A 14903-nucleotide genomic window follows, 5' to 3' on the forward strand; every position below is an offset into this window, starting at 1 on the left:
TTACCTTCACTTTATAAAATACAGTGGGCACGACCTTCCTGGGCACTTGGAAGTGAGTTTATAACTGAACGTCCGCTACTGCCTCAGCTGGTATTTTCCCCTTTTGCTGGCAGTGGATACATTTAAATATACTGGTTCATCTTCTATCATGTTGCTTACTGTACATGGATTTTGTAAAAAAAAAACACGGGCTGGTGGAAAAGGGAGCAAAGGTTCCTGATTAACATGGCAACAATCGAAAAATGACACACGTGATGATGTCATTCTCACTGGCTTCAGGCGAGAGTCAGTATTGAAGCTTGCTAATGAGGTCTGAGAGTTAAAATCTCCTGAGCCTCATGCTCTGAACGGTGGGCGGACTCATTGTCAGTTGTCTCGGTCCCAGCATGCGCCCCGAGTTAAAATCAAGCCTAATATTTATTTATATTCATATAGCATTGTATTTATTATTCAACTGTGGCCCTGTAGAAATTATGATCCTGACATTTCTTGAGTCCCATGCCACGGCGGAAGTGGATTGCACATTACAGGTCCCATGCTTGTTGTTGAGTTTAACTATTCTGCAACTAGAGGCTCTGGGATGTTTCTCGCACTTTTTTGTTTTCAGTTGGTTGATTTTGATATTGAATTCCCACATATCTTTCTCTTCCTCTCATGTCCTCTCCACCCTCACCCCCACCCCCACCACACCCCTGTAGAAAAACTACAGGGAGCTAAGATCAATCAACTGTCTCATCTTCACAGATGGTAGCATTGATCGGCACCGATCAATACAGCTGAAGGCCTACTAACTTGTAGGTTAGTGACCCTGGCAGTCATTCCTTACTGTTGACACTGTGGTTCTCCAGTCATACCTGCCTATGACTCAGTACAATTCCCTTTCAATGTATTGACAAATGGTGCATCCAATGCAAGGCGTGTTAGATTAACTAGTTTTATTTTGAAACCTCAAATAAAACACTCTTTCCACCAAGAATGCCATCTATCTACTTAATTCACACTTAGTGTGTACTAGTGTATCATTTATTTTGTAAAGATGCTCCCTGACTAACTGTCTTCAATTCAGCCAATGGAATTATGGAGATCTTGAACCTGTTGTGTGAAAATATTGTGACACAGATGTGGTTTACTGTGAGAAGGCTATGGTCTATGTATGTCGTTGGCATGAAGTGGCTTACATATCTGTAGTTATGGGTTAAAATTCCAGGAGAGGCCAAATTTCCAATCTGCTTACCTTAATATTTCTGTCATTTCTGATTCATCAGACTATGATCAGACATATCTGACTATGATTGAAGAAACATCTTAGTGGCAATTTTTCTGACCCCACACACTGCTGCAAGACAGTCTTGCTGTCTGTAAGCTATGATAGTCATTTATGGTCATCTTGTCTTATCTGAGGAGAATCCTGCATTTCAAACAAAAGCAGAATATTGCAGATGTTGGAAATCTGAAATAAAAACAGAAAATACTGGAACGTGGAGGTGCTGTTTATCATCTTTTTATAGGCACTTTACAGCCTTCTGGACTCAACATTGACTTCAACAATTTCACACCATAACCCCCACCTATTTTTTGTTCTCTTTTTTTCTGTTTTGTTCTCTTTCCCGTGGCAGCTGTTGATGATTCGGCCCTTTCTAGACTCATATTTTGTTTCTTAACTTGCCCCATTACCATCTCCTTTTACCTTTCACTATCATCCCTTGTGTCTCTTAATCTCTCCTGCCTTCTACCCGATCACTGACCTTCCCTTTAGTTCCTTCACCCCCTTCTCCTTTCCCTGCCCCTACACTTGCTTCAAAACCTGTAACATCTCTAACTTTTTCCAGTTCTGACGAAGGGTCATTGATCGGAAATGTTTCTCTCTCCACAGATGCTGTCTGACCTGCTGAGTATTTCCAGCATATTCTGTTTGTATTCCTACATTTCAAATATTGGTGAAGTCTAAAGCTACACAGTCAGGTAGGTAGATCTTTTCTAACAGTGCTTAAATAGATCATTATTTTTCGGTTTCAACTTATGTTTTTAGATGGCATCAAAGTGTTGACCTCTTGGTACTCTGTTAAGTTTAGATTTTATTATGTGTCAGTTTTGCTGTAGAATTAACGGTGAGGCTAAGAGCGCTCATCATTATTAAAGTGTAAATCGGACAGTCTCATCCAGTTCATGCACAGTTCCACGCGGAAATCAGAAAGTTCCTGCGCGAGTTGCCCTGCTCCTCCAGAAGCTGTGCTACAAGAGTATCTCGCCGAGAGACACGGCATTGAAACACACGGAACAGCATGAAGTTGCTGTACTTACATGATAGATGCCCACTAAACTAACCAGATAAAGTTAGGGCTTGTCCATTCCAGTGTAATTACATTTTGAATGGCGTGGAAAATCGTAATTACTGCCCAACCTCTCTGGCACTGAAAATTAACTTATACAAGTGGGGAGTCTCAGTCCTTCAGATTTTAATTATTGATGGAGATTTAAAAAAATAAAAACATTTAATTTTTTTACTTTTTCTTTGTATTTCTTTTATCCCTCTCAATCCGATCTTTCTTTACTTCTCTTTATTTTGCTTTCTGTAGCTGATTTGACATTGAATTCAATATTCTAACTGTGCTCCTTAGTAAGGATATTTTTAAAAATTCATTCCGGGTTGTGGGTGTCGCTGGTAAAGCCAGCATTTATTGCCTATCACTAATTGCCCTTGAGAAGATGGTGGTGAGCCGCCTTCTTGAACTGCTGCAGTCCTTGTGGGGAAGGTGCTCCCACAGTGCTGTTAGGGAGGGAGTTCATGAACTTTGACCCAGTGACGATGAAGGAACGGCGATATATTTCCAAGTCTGCATGGTGTGTAACTTGGAGGACAACTTGCATATGATGGTGTTCCCATGCGCCTGCTGTCCTTGTCCTTCTAGGTGGTAGAGGTTGCGGGTTTGGGAGGTGCTGAGCGAAGAAGCCGTGGTGAGTTGCTGCAGTGCATCTTGTAGATGGTACACACTGCAGCCATGGTGCACCGGTAATGGAAGGAGTGAATGTTGACGGTGGTGGATGGGTTGCCAATCAAGCGGGCTGCTTTGTTCTGGATGTTGTTCACTTTCTTGAGTGTTGTTGGAGCTGCACTCATCCAGGCAAGTGGAGAGTATTCCATCACACTCCTAATTTGTGCCTTGTAGATAGTGGAAAGGCTTTGGGGAGTCAGGAGGTGAGACACTCGCCACAGAATACCCAGCCTCTGACCTGCTCTTCTAGCCACAGTACTTGGTCCAGTTAAGTTTCTGGTCAATTGTGAATGCCCCCCCCCCCCCCCAGGATGTTGAAGGTGGGAGATTCAGCGATGGTAATGCTGTTGAATATCAAGGGGAGATGGTTAGACTCTTGCTTGTTGGAGATGGTCATTTCCTGGCACTTGTGTGGTGCGAATGTTACTTGCCACTTATCAGCCCAAGTCTGAATGACGTCCAGGTCTTGTTGCAAGTGGGCATGGACAGCTTCATTTTGTGAGGAGTGCGAATGGAAGTGAACACTGCAATCATCAATGAACATTCCCACTTCTGACCTTATGATGAAGGGAAAGTCATTGATAAAGCAGCTACGAATGGTTGGGCCTAGGACACTGCCCAAAAAAACTCCTGCAACGGTGTCCTGGGGATGTCAACAAATACAACCATCTTCCTTTGTGTTAGGTATGACTCCAGCCAGTGGAGAGTTTTCCCCTGATTCCCAATGACTTCAGTTTTACTAGGGCTCCTTGATGCCAAATGGCCAAATGCTGCCTTGATGTCAAGGGCAGTCACTCTCACCTCATCTCTGGAATTCAGCTCTTTTGCCCATGTTTGGGCAAAGGCTGTAATGAGGTCTGGAGTTGAGTGGTCCTGGCGGAACCCAAACTGAGCATTGGTGAGCAGGTTATTGGTTAGTAAGTGCCGTTTAATAGCACTGTCGACGACATCTTCCATTACTTTGCTGATGATTGAGAATAGACTGATGGGGCGATGATTAGCTGTATTGGATGTGTCCTATTTTTTGTGGACAGGACATAGCTGGGCAGTTTTCCACACTGTATTTTATGGACAGGGCATAGCTGGGCAGTTTTACACAGTGTTGTAGCTGTACTGGAACAACTTAGCTAACGGTGTGGCTATTTCTAGGGCACAGGTCTTCAGCACGACAGCTGGGATGTTGTTGGGGCCCAAAGCCTTTGCTGTATCCAGTGTGTTCAGCCACTTCTTGATATCACGTGAAGTGAATCGAATTGGCTGAAGACTGGCTTCTGTGATGGTGGGGACCTCAGGAGAAGGGTGATATGGATCATCCACTTAGCACTTCTGGCTGAAGATGGTTGTAAACACTTCAGCATTGCCTGCTGGGCTCTGCCATCTTTGAGGATGGGGATATTCCCGTTAGTTGTTTAATGGTCCACCACTATTCACAACTGAATGTAGCAGGACTGTAGAGCTTTGATTTGATCCGTTGCTTGTGGAATCGCTTAGCTCTGTTTATAGCATGCTGGTTCCGCTGCTTACCATGCATGTAATTCTGTATTGCAACTTCCCCAGGTTGGCACCTCATTTTTAGATACACCTGGTGCTGCTCCTGGCATGCTCTTCTGCACTCTTAATTGAATCAGGGTTGGTCCCCTGGATTGATAGTAATGGTAGAGTGAGGGATATACCAGGCCATGAGGTTACAGATTGTGGTGGAATACAAGACTGTTGCTGCTGTTGATGGCCCACAGCACATCATGGATGCCCAATTTTGAGCTGTTAGATCTGTTCTGAATCTATCCCATTTAGCACTGTGGTAGTGCCCCATAACACAATGGAGGGTGTCTTTAGTGTGAAGATGGGACTTTGTCTCCACAATGACTGTGTGGTGATCACTGCTATCAATACTGCCATGGACGATGCATCTGCGAAGGTAGATTGGTGAGGATGAGGTCAAGTAGGTTTTTCCTTCATGTTGGTTCTCTCACCACCTGCTGTAGGTCCAGTCTGGCAGCTATGTCCTTCAGGACTCGGCCAGCTCACTCAGGAGTGGTGCTACCGAGTCACTCTTGGTGATGCACATTGAAGTCCCCCACCCAGTGTACATTCTGTGCCCTTGCTACTTTCAGTACTTCTTCCAAGTGATATTCAACATGGAGGAGTACTGATTCATCAGCTGTGGGAGGGCGGTAGGTGATAATCAGCAGGAGGTTTCCTTGCCCATGCTTGACCTGAAGCCATGAGACTTCATGGGGTCTGGAGCCAATGTTGAGGACTCCCAGGGCCACTCCCTCCTGACTGTATACCACTGTGCAGCCACCTTGGGTGGGTCTGTCCTGCCAGTGGGACAGGACATACCCAAAGATGGTGATGGAGGGGTCTGAAACATTGGTTGAAATGTATGATTCTGTGAGTATGCCTATGTCAGGCTGTTGCTTGGCTAGTCTGGGGGAAAGCTCTCTCAATTTTGGCACAAGTCTGCAGATGTTGGTGAGGAGGACTTTACAGAGTCGACCGGACTGAGTGTGCTGTTGCTGTGTCCAAAGTCAGTGCCGAGGTCAGTGCCGGGTGGTCTGTCCGGTTTTATTCTTATTATTCTTTCTTGTAGCAGTTTGTTACAACTGAGTGGCTTGCTAGGCCATCTCAGAGAGCAGTCAAGAGTCAACTGCATTGCTGTGGGTCTGGAGTCACATATAGGCCAGACCAGGTAAGGTCGGCAGATTTCCTTCCCTAAAGGACATTAGGATTCTTCAACATGATTATTTAAGGAGGTACACTGTTGCTTGCCCTGTTTACACAGGTCCCAAATCCAAACCGCCAAAAAATGCGGTCGGAGGCTTCCCCGGGACGGATACCCACGGTCACAATAATTTCTGCGAAAGTTGCTGGTGGTCCCAGAGGTTCAGTGACTTGCGGTCTTGGGGCTCGATGCAAAGGCCAGCGTAGGGGCCCATGTATTCTAGGTGTACGGGTTTCGTAAGGATGTCTGGGATCACATGGGCCGGCCCAATCTTTCAGAGTTGGAGATCCCGATTCATACGAACGTGATTTCTGTATGTACGGAGCTAACATTAGTATGAATGGGAATACCCCCAAAACAAACATCCACTGAAAATAAATTTTTAAAAACACATTACATATTTAAAATTAATTAAAATGCAATTGAATTAAATATTTTATACAAAAAAATTGGGGGGGGGAAATTTTTTGCATATATGTTTTAACAGGGCTAAAAATAAACTTACCTTAATGGACAGAGTTTTTAATATATCAATGAGTGATAACATTTTATTTTTCCCAATTTTTTAAACTCTCACGCTGGCAAAAGCAGGTCATATGCCTGCTTTTACCAGCGGAAGAATTTGAAGGGCATTCGCTAGGCAGGAGTTGGGAAAATAGCCAAAATCTCCGCCCGCGGATGCCACTTTTCCTTTGCATACGTGCGATCTGTTCAGATTGTAAGTTCCAGGTTTAGGCGCATGCGCAGTGCATGCCTAAACCCAGAACTTGCGTGGTCCCTACGGGCGCATGCGCACCTTGTACGCACATGCAATTTACAGCCTAATAAGTTCCAGTGCAAAGTCCCATAGAAAGTCTGTGGGCAAGTGTAAGTGGGCAAGCTGGCGCCATTCGTTCGCTGCGGAGAGCAAAATCCAGCCATTGTGTTCTGATGAGGAAACGTGGGAGAAAAGAACCAATGCACATTTTTATAGCATGTTTTCAAAGAAAACTGCAGTGTAAATATGTAGCTCCAGGAATTCATTTGGACGTAGGAAGGTTGCTTTATTTTGAAGTGGATAAAGTGGTCAGTGCTCCTGAAGCTTGTTATTGTTTCTTCTGTAAATGTTTACAATTTGATATGTAATTCAAACAAATTAATTATTCCACACAAAATAGTTACTGTCCATAACTTCACCCCATGCCCTTCAGTGTGAGAGTTCAGTGTGAGCTACTTCTGGTTTATTCTAGTTGTCTTGACACTTTTTTACTGTTGCATTTCTTGCATTTTGCCACACTCTCAGAGTTCTCTCAGGTCAGCACTGGGCAGCTGAAATGTTACACGCATGGTTTACTGTTACTTTTAATTATTATTGTGCAGTTCACAGCACAGCAGTATGTGGGGCATAGGTTAGCCATGAAGATGAGAGTTCAGAGAGGGCAGTGACTGATCCAGGATTGGATTTCCAAGTTTGAAACTTTATCACAAAAATGTTTCCTATTGTTGGGTTTATAGGGTAAGTTGAGCTCTGCGTTTCTCAATGTACTGCCTTCAAAATGCTGCCAACAAATAAAAATCTTTCCAAACTGTCATCGATCTACTGAGCAAGGTTTAAGAGGCCTATTAAACACACCTCACCAGTTCGTGATCTTGGGTGCCTAGTTTTTATGGGCGAGAGCTCTGTCCAACATTGTAGCGCAGGCCTCAAAAAGCCTCTAATGGTGGCCTTACAAAATTAGGAGCAGAGGGCATCAGGCACTTGCAGTCTCCCAGCCATTTCTGTGATGGTCACCCGATGCATGGATGCCCAGAGCCCTGTCAAATCAGAGCTTCCAACAGTAGCTGTTAGTGTGAAGCAGATTCACTTTACAGTTATAGTGTGAGTGTGACTTTGATGCGAATTCAGTGCCTGGAGCAAAGTTCAGACTTTAATAATACACAATGGGTGCAAAGTTAAAAATGCTTCACACCACTGTTAAACTTGTAGATGTGCCCTTTGAAAGCTGATGCTCCTATGCTTCTGTGAATCCAATTGAGTCAGGAATCACGGTGCCACGGCTTTTAGTGTATTTGCAAACTGGAAAATTGGCAGGAATTGCTGATTGCATATATCCTTTGAGCAGTCAATAACTGAGAAGCAAAAAATAGATTTGACTCAGTCGCATTTCTTCTTTGAACATGCCTTAAAAATATACTTTGGCATATAGTATCCCTAGCCATAGCAGCATAATAAATAGAGTTATGGGTTAAAATGGAATTAAAATTAATAACATAACTGAACAATGAACACACATATCAGAGGCAAATATTGCAGCATAAACATAGCTGTTGAGTCACCAGCCCATTTCAGTACACCACAACTGCATTAATAAAAACATGGTACCTGTACTGAGTAGCCACATCAATTGACTATCCAGATTGGTTGTTAGTAATGCTGGAGCCTAACACAGAAACTAACTATTGTCAATCACACACTATTTCCATCATAAAGTTATTTACTTAATGATTGACTGTTGCTGTGCTTTTTTCCGAATACCGTAGTCAGCTCCACATTCATGTAGGTCTGATACAGTGCAAAAATATTCCAGCTTGTTCCCGACTTAAGGTTCTATTCACAATGCTTTTGCAGGTGCACTGAAGTAGGGTTTTCCAACTCGCAGGTCACTCCGGAACTCTGAGAATTCTGAAAACCTAGGCCAGTAAATTGGTGCATAAGAACAAAAGAATAAAAGAATTAGAAGCAGGAGTAGGCCATTTGGCCCCTCGAGCCTGCTCTGCCATTCAATAAGATCATGGCTGATCTTTGACCTCAACTCCACTTTCCTGCACTGTCCCCATATCACTTGATTCCCTTAATATCCAAAAATCTATCGATCTCTGTCCTGAATATACTCAACGACTGAGAATCCGCAGCTCTCGGGTAGAGTATTCCAAAGATTCGCCACCCTCTGAGTGAAGAAATTTCTTCTCATTTCAGTCCTAAATAGCCGACTCCTTATTCTCAGACTATGAGCCCTGGTTCTAGACTTCCCAGCCAGAGGAAACATCCTCCCTGCATCTATCCTGTCAAGCCCTGTAAGAATTTTGTGTTTCAATGAGATCACTTTTCATTCTTCTAAACTCTAGAGAATATAGGCCTAGTCTACTCAATCTCTCCTCATAGGATAATCCCCTCCATCCTAGGAATCAGTCTGGTGAACCTTCGTTGAAATCCCTCTATGGCAAGTATATCCTTCGTTAGGTAAGGAGACCTAAACTGTACACAATTCTCCAGGTATGGTCTCACCAGGGCCCTATGTAATTGCAGTAAGATGTCTTTACTCTTGTACTGAAATCCTCTTGTAATAAAGGCCAACATACCATTTTCTTTCTTAATTGCTTGCTGTACCTGCATGTTAACTTTCAGTGATTCGTATACAAGGACACCCAGGTCCCTCTGAACACCAACATTTCCCAATCTCTCACCATTTAAAAAATACTCTGCTTTTCTATTTTTCCAACCAAAGTGGATAACTTCACATTTCTCCACATTATATTCCATTTGCCATGTTCTTGCCCATTCACCTAGCCTGTCTATTATCCCCTTGAAGCCTTTTTGCATCTTCCTCACAACTTACATTCCCACCTAGCTTTGTATCATCAGCAAACTTGGATATATTACATTTGGTTCCCTCATCCAAATCATTGATATAGATTGTGAATAACTGGGACCCAAGCAGCGATCCTTGCGGCACCCCACTAGTTACAGTCTGCCAACACGAAAATAACCCGTTTATTCCTACTCTCTGTTTTTTGTCCGTTAACCAATCCTCAATCCATGCTAGTATATTACCCCCAATCTCTTGAGCCCTTATTTTGTTTTGTAACTTCTTGTGTGGCATCTTATCGAATGCCTTCTGAAAATCCAAATATACCACATCCACTGGTTCCCCCTTATCTATTCTACTAGCTACAACCTCAAAAAACTGTAACAGATTTGTCAAAATGATTTCCCTTTCATAAATCCGTGTTGGCGCTGCCCAATCCTATTATCATTTTCTAAGTGTCCTGTTACCACGGTCTTAATAATAGATTCTAGCATTTTCTCTATGACTGATGTCAGGCTAACTGGTCTGTAGTTCTCCGGTTTCTCTTTCCCTCCTTTCTTAAATAGCGGGGTTACATTAGCTACTTTCCAATCTGCGGGAACCGTTCTCGAATCTATGGAATTTTGGAAGATGACAATCAATGCATCCACTATCTCTATGGCCATTTCTTTCAAAACCCTAGGATATAGGCCACCAGATCCAGGGGACTTATTGGCTTTCAGTCCAATTCATTTCTCCAGTACTATTTTTTTACTAATATTAATTTCTTTCAGTTCCTCATTCTCGCTGGACCCTTGGTTCTCTACTATTTCCGGGAGATTTTTTGTGTCTTCTTCCATGAAGTCAGACACAAAGTATTTGTTTAATTTCTCTTATTCCCCTTATTCCCCATTATAATTTCTCCTGCCTTAGCCTATAAGGGACCCACATTTACTTTTGCTAATCTTTTCCTTTTTACATATCTATAGGAGCTTTTACCATCTGTTTTTATGTCTCTCACTAGTTTAATCTCATTCTATTTTCCCTTTCTTTATCAATTTCTTGGTCCTCCTTTGCTGAATTCTAAAATCCGCCCAATCCTCAGGCTTACTACTCTTTTTGTCAACATTATAAGCCTCTTCCTTTGATCTAATTCTATCTTTAACTTCTCGTGTTAGTCCATGGATGGACTACTTTAACTGTAGGGTTTTTGTGACTTAAAGGAATATATATTTGTTATAAATTATGTATTAATTCTTTAAATGCTAGCCATTGCTTGTCTCCCATCATACCTTTTAATGTAGTTTCCCAATCTACCTTCGCCCACTTGCCCCTCATACCTACGTAGTTTGCTTTGCTTAGATTTAAGATCCTAGTTTCGGATTTAACTAAATCACTTTCAAACTCAATATAAAATTCAATCATATTATGGGCACTCTTCCCTAAAGGCCCCTTTACTACAAGGTTATTAATTCACCCTTTCTCATTGCACAATACTAGATCTAAAATAATCTGTTCCCTAGTTGATTCCTCAACATACTGATCTAGAAAATCATTTTGTATACATTCCATGAATTCGTCCTCCACACTATGACTGCATATTTGGTTTGCCCAGTCTATATGTAGATTAAAGTCCCCCATGATTACTGTATTACCCTTGTTACATGCACCTCTAATTTTCTGATTTATATTGCGTCCTACATTACAACTACTGTTTGGGGGCCTATAAACAACTCCCACATGAACCCACAAGACATGCAGTTGCTGCTAAACTGCCACTCTGCAGAGCGTGAATTATAACAATTTCAAATATGGTTACTAATTTAGAACTGGATATTTCAATTTATTGATGAAAATCTGTTTTGGTATAGAAGTAAATTGCTTTGTATTTCCATCTGGATAGTCAGTTTGTTACTGGCATGGAATTCCAACAAAATCATAGGCTGTGAAGAGAGATTTCTGCTCCTCTTTCTTCTAGTTAGTGAGTGTCTAGAAGGTTACCTGAACACAGAGTATATCAGAGCAGTACCCGTTTCTGTCATCACTTGACCACCAAATCATATTTTCCAGCAACAGTCACTGGAGAGTGATCAGAAGCAGGAAGGAATCCTAGCTAATTTTACACCTCCCAATCTTGGGGCACTGATACCAATTGGAGAACCCTAACTGTTGCATTGGTTGAAAACAGCTTACTCAGTGCAGACTGCATTGAACCTGGGACCATGACAAGTATATCTGGTTGAGCATTGGACTGTGGGGTGTAGGGTCAGCTATAAACTTAGGTGATCAATATGTCAATATGCATAATAGTTCCTGTGCTGCTAGGGCAGGCCTTGGGCTGGAATATTGTCAAAGTTGAGTAGTGAAGAGGATGAAGAAATACTCTGGAAGTTTCCTGATTGCCTTGGATATTGAGGAGTATTTTTTTTGCAGAATTTCCCCTCAGAAGATTAAAGATAGATTAGAATCCATGAAAGTGTGTAGTCTTTGCAGTTAGATAGGCCAAATATGCATATACCGAGAAAAATGAGGGAACTATTTTAGTGTTACACAACCAGTGAACCTCAGGGGAGATATGTGTACAAGTGATGCCTATCACACAAACAGTTAAAGCTTTGCTTCATGCTGAGATGAATTGACTTATTGAGGAGATGTGGGAAAAAAACAGATTTGTTTACAACTTAATGTTTTCAAATCCGACAATTCATAAAAATGTCCTGAGGGAGATTTCAAATGTATCAATGGAATCTGCAGGATCAAGAAGATAGGAAAAGAATGTAGGTCACTCACATTGATTTATATAAAATGAAATTGGTCACAGGACATTGGGCCCATGGGTGAATCGAAAAGAGGAGAAACTGGACTCACCTCAACCTTCGTTCACCTCCCCCCACCCCCAGAATAAATAGCTAATTCATACAAATGCAATGAGAAATGAGTTAGCCTGCTGCTGACTGCAGGAGACCATCACTGGGACAACATCAAGAATGTTTATATTTAATGTTGCAGCATTCATAAGTCAAATAGTCTCCAACACTCTCTGTCTAGGATTACATGTGAAAAATGGCAAAGTTGACATGGTGCTGGAAGGTTGCTGGTGCTCATGAAATTGTATCCAAACATAAGACAGAACCTTCAGGAGAGGAGGAGAGAAAGCTTTAAAAAAATAGAAGCCTGGATTTGATTTCTGGTATATGCTGATTTGGTTGATGTCACCCAATGGAGCAAAATAGGACATTTCAATAGGTCTCAATGGCCGTGGGGTAGGGAGGGGAACAATCAGAGCTGCTGGAAAGTGAACTTGTGAACATTGGACGGTGAGAGGTTCCAGCTTGGCTGTGATGCTTGTTCTGCATGCTCAAATAACTTGCTGGAATGCACTGTGTCTTGTGTAACATTCAGTAGGGCCCGTCCTGTTTAAAAAGGAAGGAAAGATAAGAAAGAATGAATGAATTACGATAATGAATTAGTCAGATGGGAACAATCAGATCAAGTTGTATTGTCTGCCAACATCTACAATACTAGCCATATAATACTGGGCAAGTTGGCATCATCACAATATGTATTGATTCCTGATTGGATTTTTATTTTATGGCATTCCTACCCAACAATGTTCTTGTTAGAGTTAATTCAAAACAGGGAATCATAATCTGAGCTTTACAAATTTTTTTATGGGATTCCGATTAAATTTATGATATTGAATGATGTTTATCACAACATTGTGGGCTGTCCGTCTATGTAAGATTTTTATGTAACATCTTCTTCACTTGTATTTGGACTGCAAACTTTTTTAACTCAACATCACATTGGGCTGCAGTTTTCCTGCAGTGGGTGTGAGGTCAATGTGATGTGAGCCTATCTACTAGAGGTAACCTCATTGTGTTTCACTAGAGTAGGTTTGGATAATTTGATATAGTCTGTGTTGGCACTCGGCTGGAATTGCCTTTGCATTAACATGATTTGAAGTATAACTGGTCTATTAGTAACATTTTGTCTCTTCCAGCACAATGCAGTGAAGAGGTCATTTTTTTGAGGTATACTCCTGGGGGTTGATTTTCATCAAGGCCTCCACCAGCCCAAGTGCCGCCGATGGCTGTCGAGGTATCGGACGGCACTTTGTGCGGGATATTCATGGCCGAGGTCCCTCGCAGGTCGGCGGGCGGCAAATGGATGACGTAAGCCGCCAATCTGGGCGGCAGCAGGTGGGAGGTCTCATTCTCAGCGGCAGAGGCGCTTGCTGCCCAAGTGCCGCCGAGGACAGAGTCGGGCCCACAGAGGGTCGAAGATCTGGAAAAAAAAAGAACAGCAAAAAATACAAAAAGTATCCAAAGACCTTCAGGGGACACCATGCAGGTAAGTCGCTGTTGAAAAAAAAAATTAAAATGTTAACTTACTTCTTTTTCAGGTTTTTCCTACTCATCGTCGGGGACAGACCAGCCTCCAGCCAACGGTCCACCCCTGTTCTGTCGTCAAGTCCCGCCGAGTCCCACCCGAAGGAATCTGGGAACTCGGGGGACGGGAGCTCAGCTGCGCCACTCGGCCATCCGCTGACGTAAGCGGGCGGTTCCCGATGGCTCTCCCCTCCCGCCTGCTCCAGGCCACCTCGAAAGTAACACTGGGCAGATCTTCACGAGGAATGTCGGCAGGACTGGGTGGCAGTCAGCGGCAGCAGGCAGTGGACTGATGAAAATTGACCCCCTGGTATTCAGCCTCAGTAGAAGTGAGTGCGGAATGGAGATTGGCTATAACACTGTTGTACAGATTCTATGATCTGCGCTCCTGTATAACGAGGCTATAGAGAGTGGAATCTTTGCAATATTACCCCATAGGAACATGAGCAGGAGTAGGCCATTCAGCTCCTTGAGCCTGTTCCGCCAATAATTGGATTTTAATGTACACTGTTTATTTTAGATTATTTCTACACCCTCGCCCCCCCCCCCCCCCCCAGGATGGGCAGAGGGGGAACCCGGCCCAACCAGCTATGAATGCGCCTATTTCCAGTTTAACCAGGACGGATTGGGAGTCAGTTGGCCAATCTACTCTCGAGAGGCGGGTCAGTAATTATAATATTTAAATAAGGCTCCGTGCCTCAGATTTTAGTAGCCATGTGGATTTAATGGCCCCTGGAAACCTGGCAGCTAAAGAGAGGCAAGAACTGCTGGATCCAGCAGGTAATTGCTTTTCCAACGCTGCTCGTGGCCCAAAAGCAGCAGAAGTGCTTCCTCCCATTCCCCTAAGCTAACCTGTCATGATCAGCCTCCCTCCCCGTGATCAGCTGATCCTTCTGCCCTCTCCACCAGACCCCCCCTCACCCTCCACCCCCTCCGCAATCCGATGTCTTGCTCCCTGTGATTGCTCTCCCTGTGACCTCCCCTCCCCCATTCCACAATCCCCCACCCTGCAATCTCCTCCCCCAGCCCCCTCTCAGGCCCCCAGCTGCGGCCTTGTACAGCAGGATTTCCTGGCCGACAGTCAGCCAGCATCTCAATCTGGCTGGCTGCTGAGCGAGAAACAGAACAAAATAAATTCAACTGAGGTCCTCCTGAAGCCACTTATCTGACTGCTGGGGGTCGTTTGCTTGGGTCCCTTGTGGTTACCTCCTGCTGCACTCATTCCCCTCCCGCCCACGCTCCCCTCTCG

General features: G+C 43.4%; 1 protein-coding gene across 2 annotated transcripts in view; it reads left to right on the top strand.

Annotated features, from left to right (window-relative positions):
• The window catches only part of cdh31 (cadherin 31), a 232429-nt gene that overhangs the window by 40430 nt on the left and 177096 nt on the right, over positions 1 to 14903 (top strand). For both annotated transcript variants that reach the window (XM_070898170.1, XM_070898171.1), the window contains 2 exons: positions 1874 to 1962; positions 13669 to 13983. The gene's annotated coding sequence lies outside the window, so the exon portion shown is untranslated. The remainder of the gene's footprint in view (positions 1 to 1873; positions 1963 to 13668; positions 13984 to 14903) is intronic.

This window comes from Pristiophorus japonicus, chromosome 13 (assembly GCF_044704955.1).
Source record: "Pristiophorus japonicus isolate sPriJap1 chromosome 13, sPriJap1.hap1, whole genome shotgun sequence".
In the NCBI taxonomy this organism is placed as follows: domain Eukaryota; kingdom Metazoa; phylum Chordata; class Chondrichthyes; family Pristiophoridae; genus Pristiophorus; species Pristiophorus japonicus.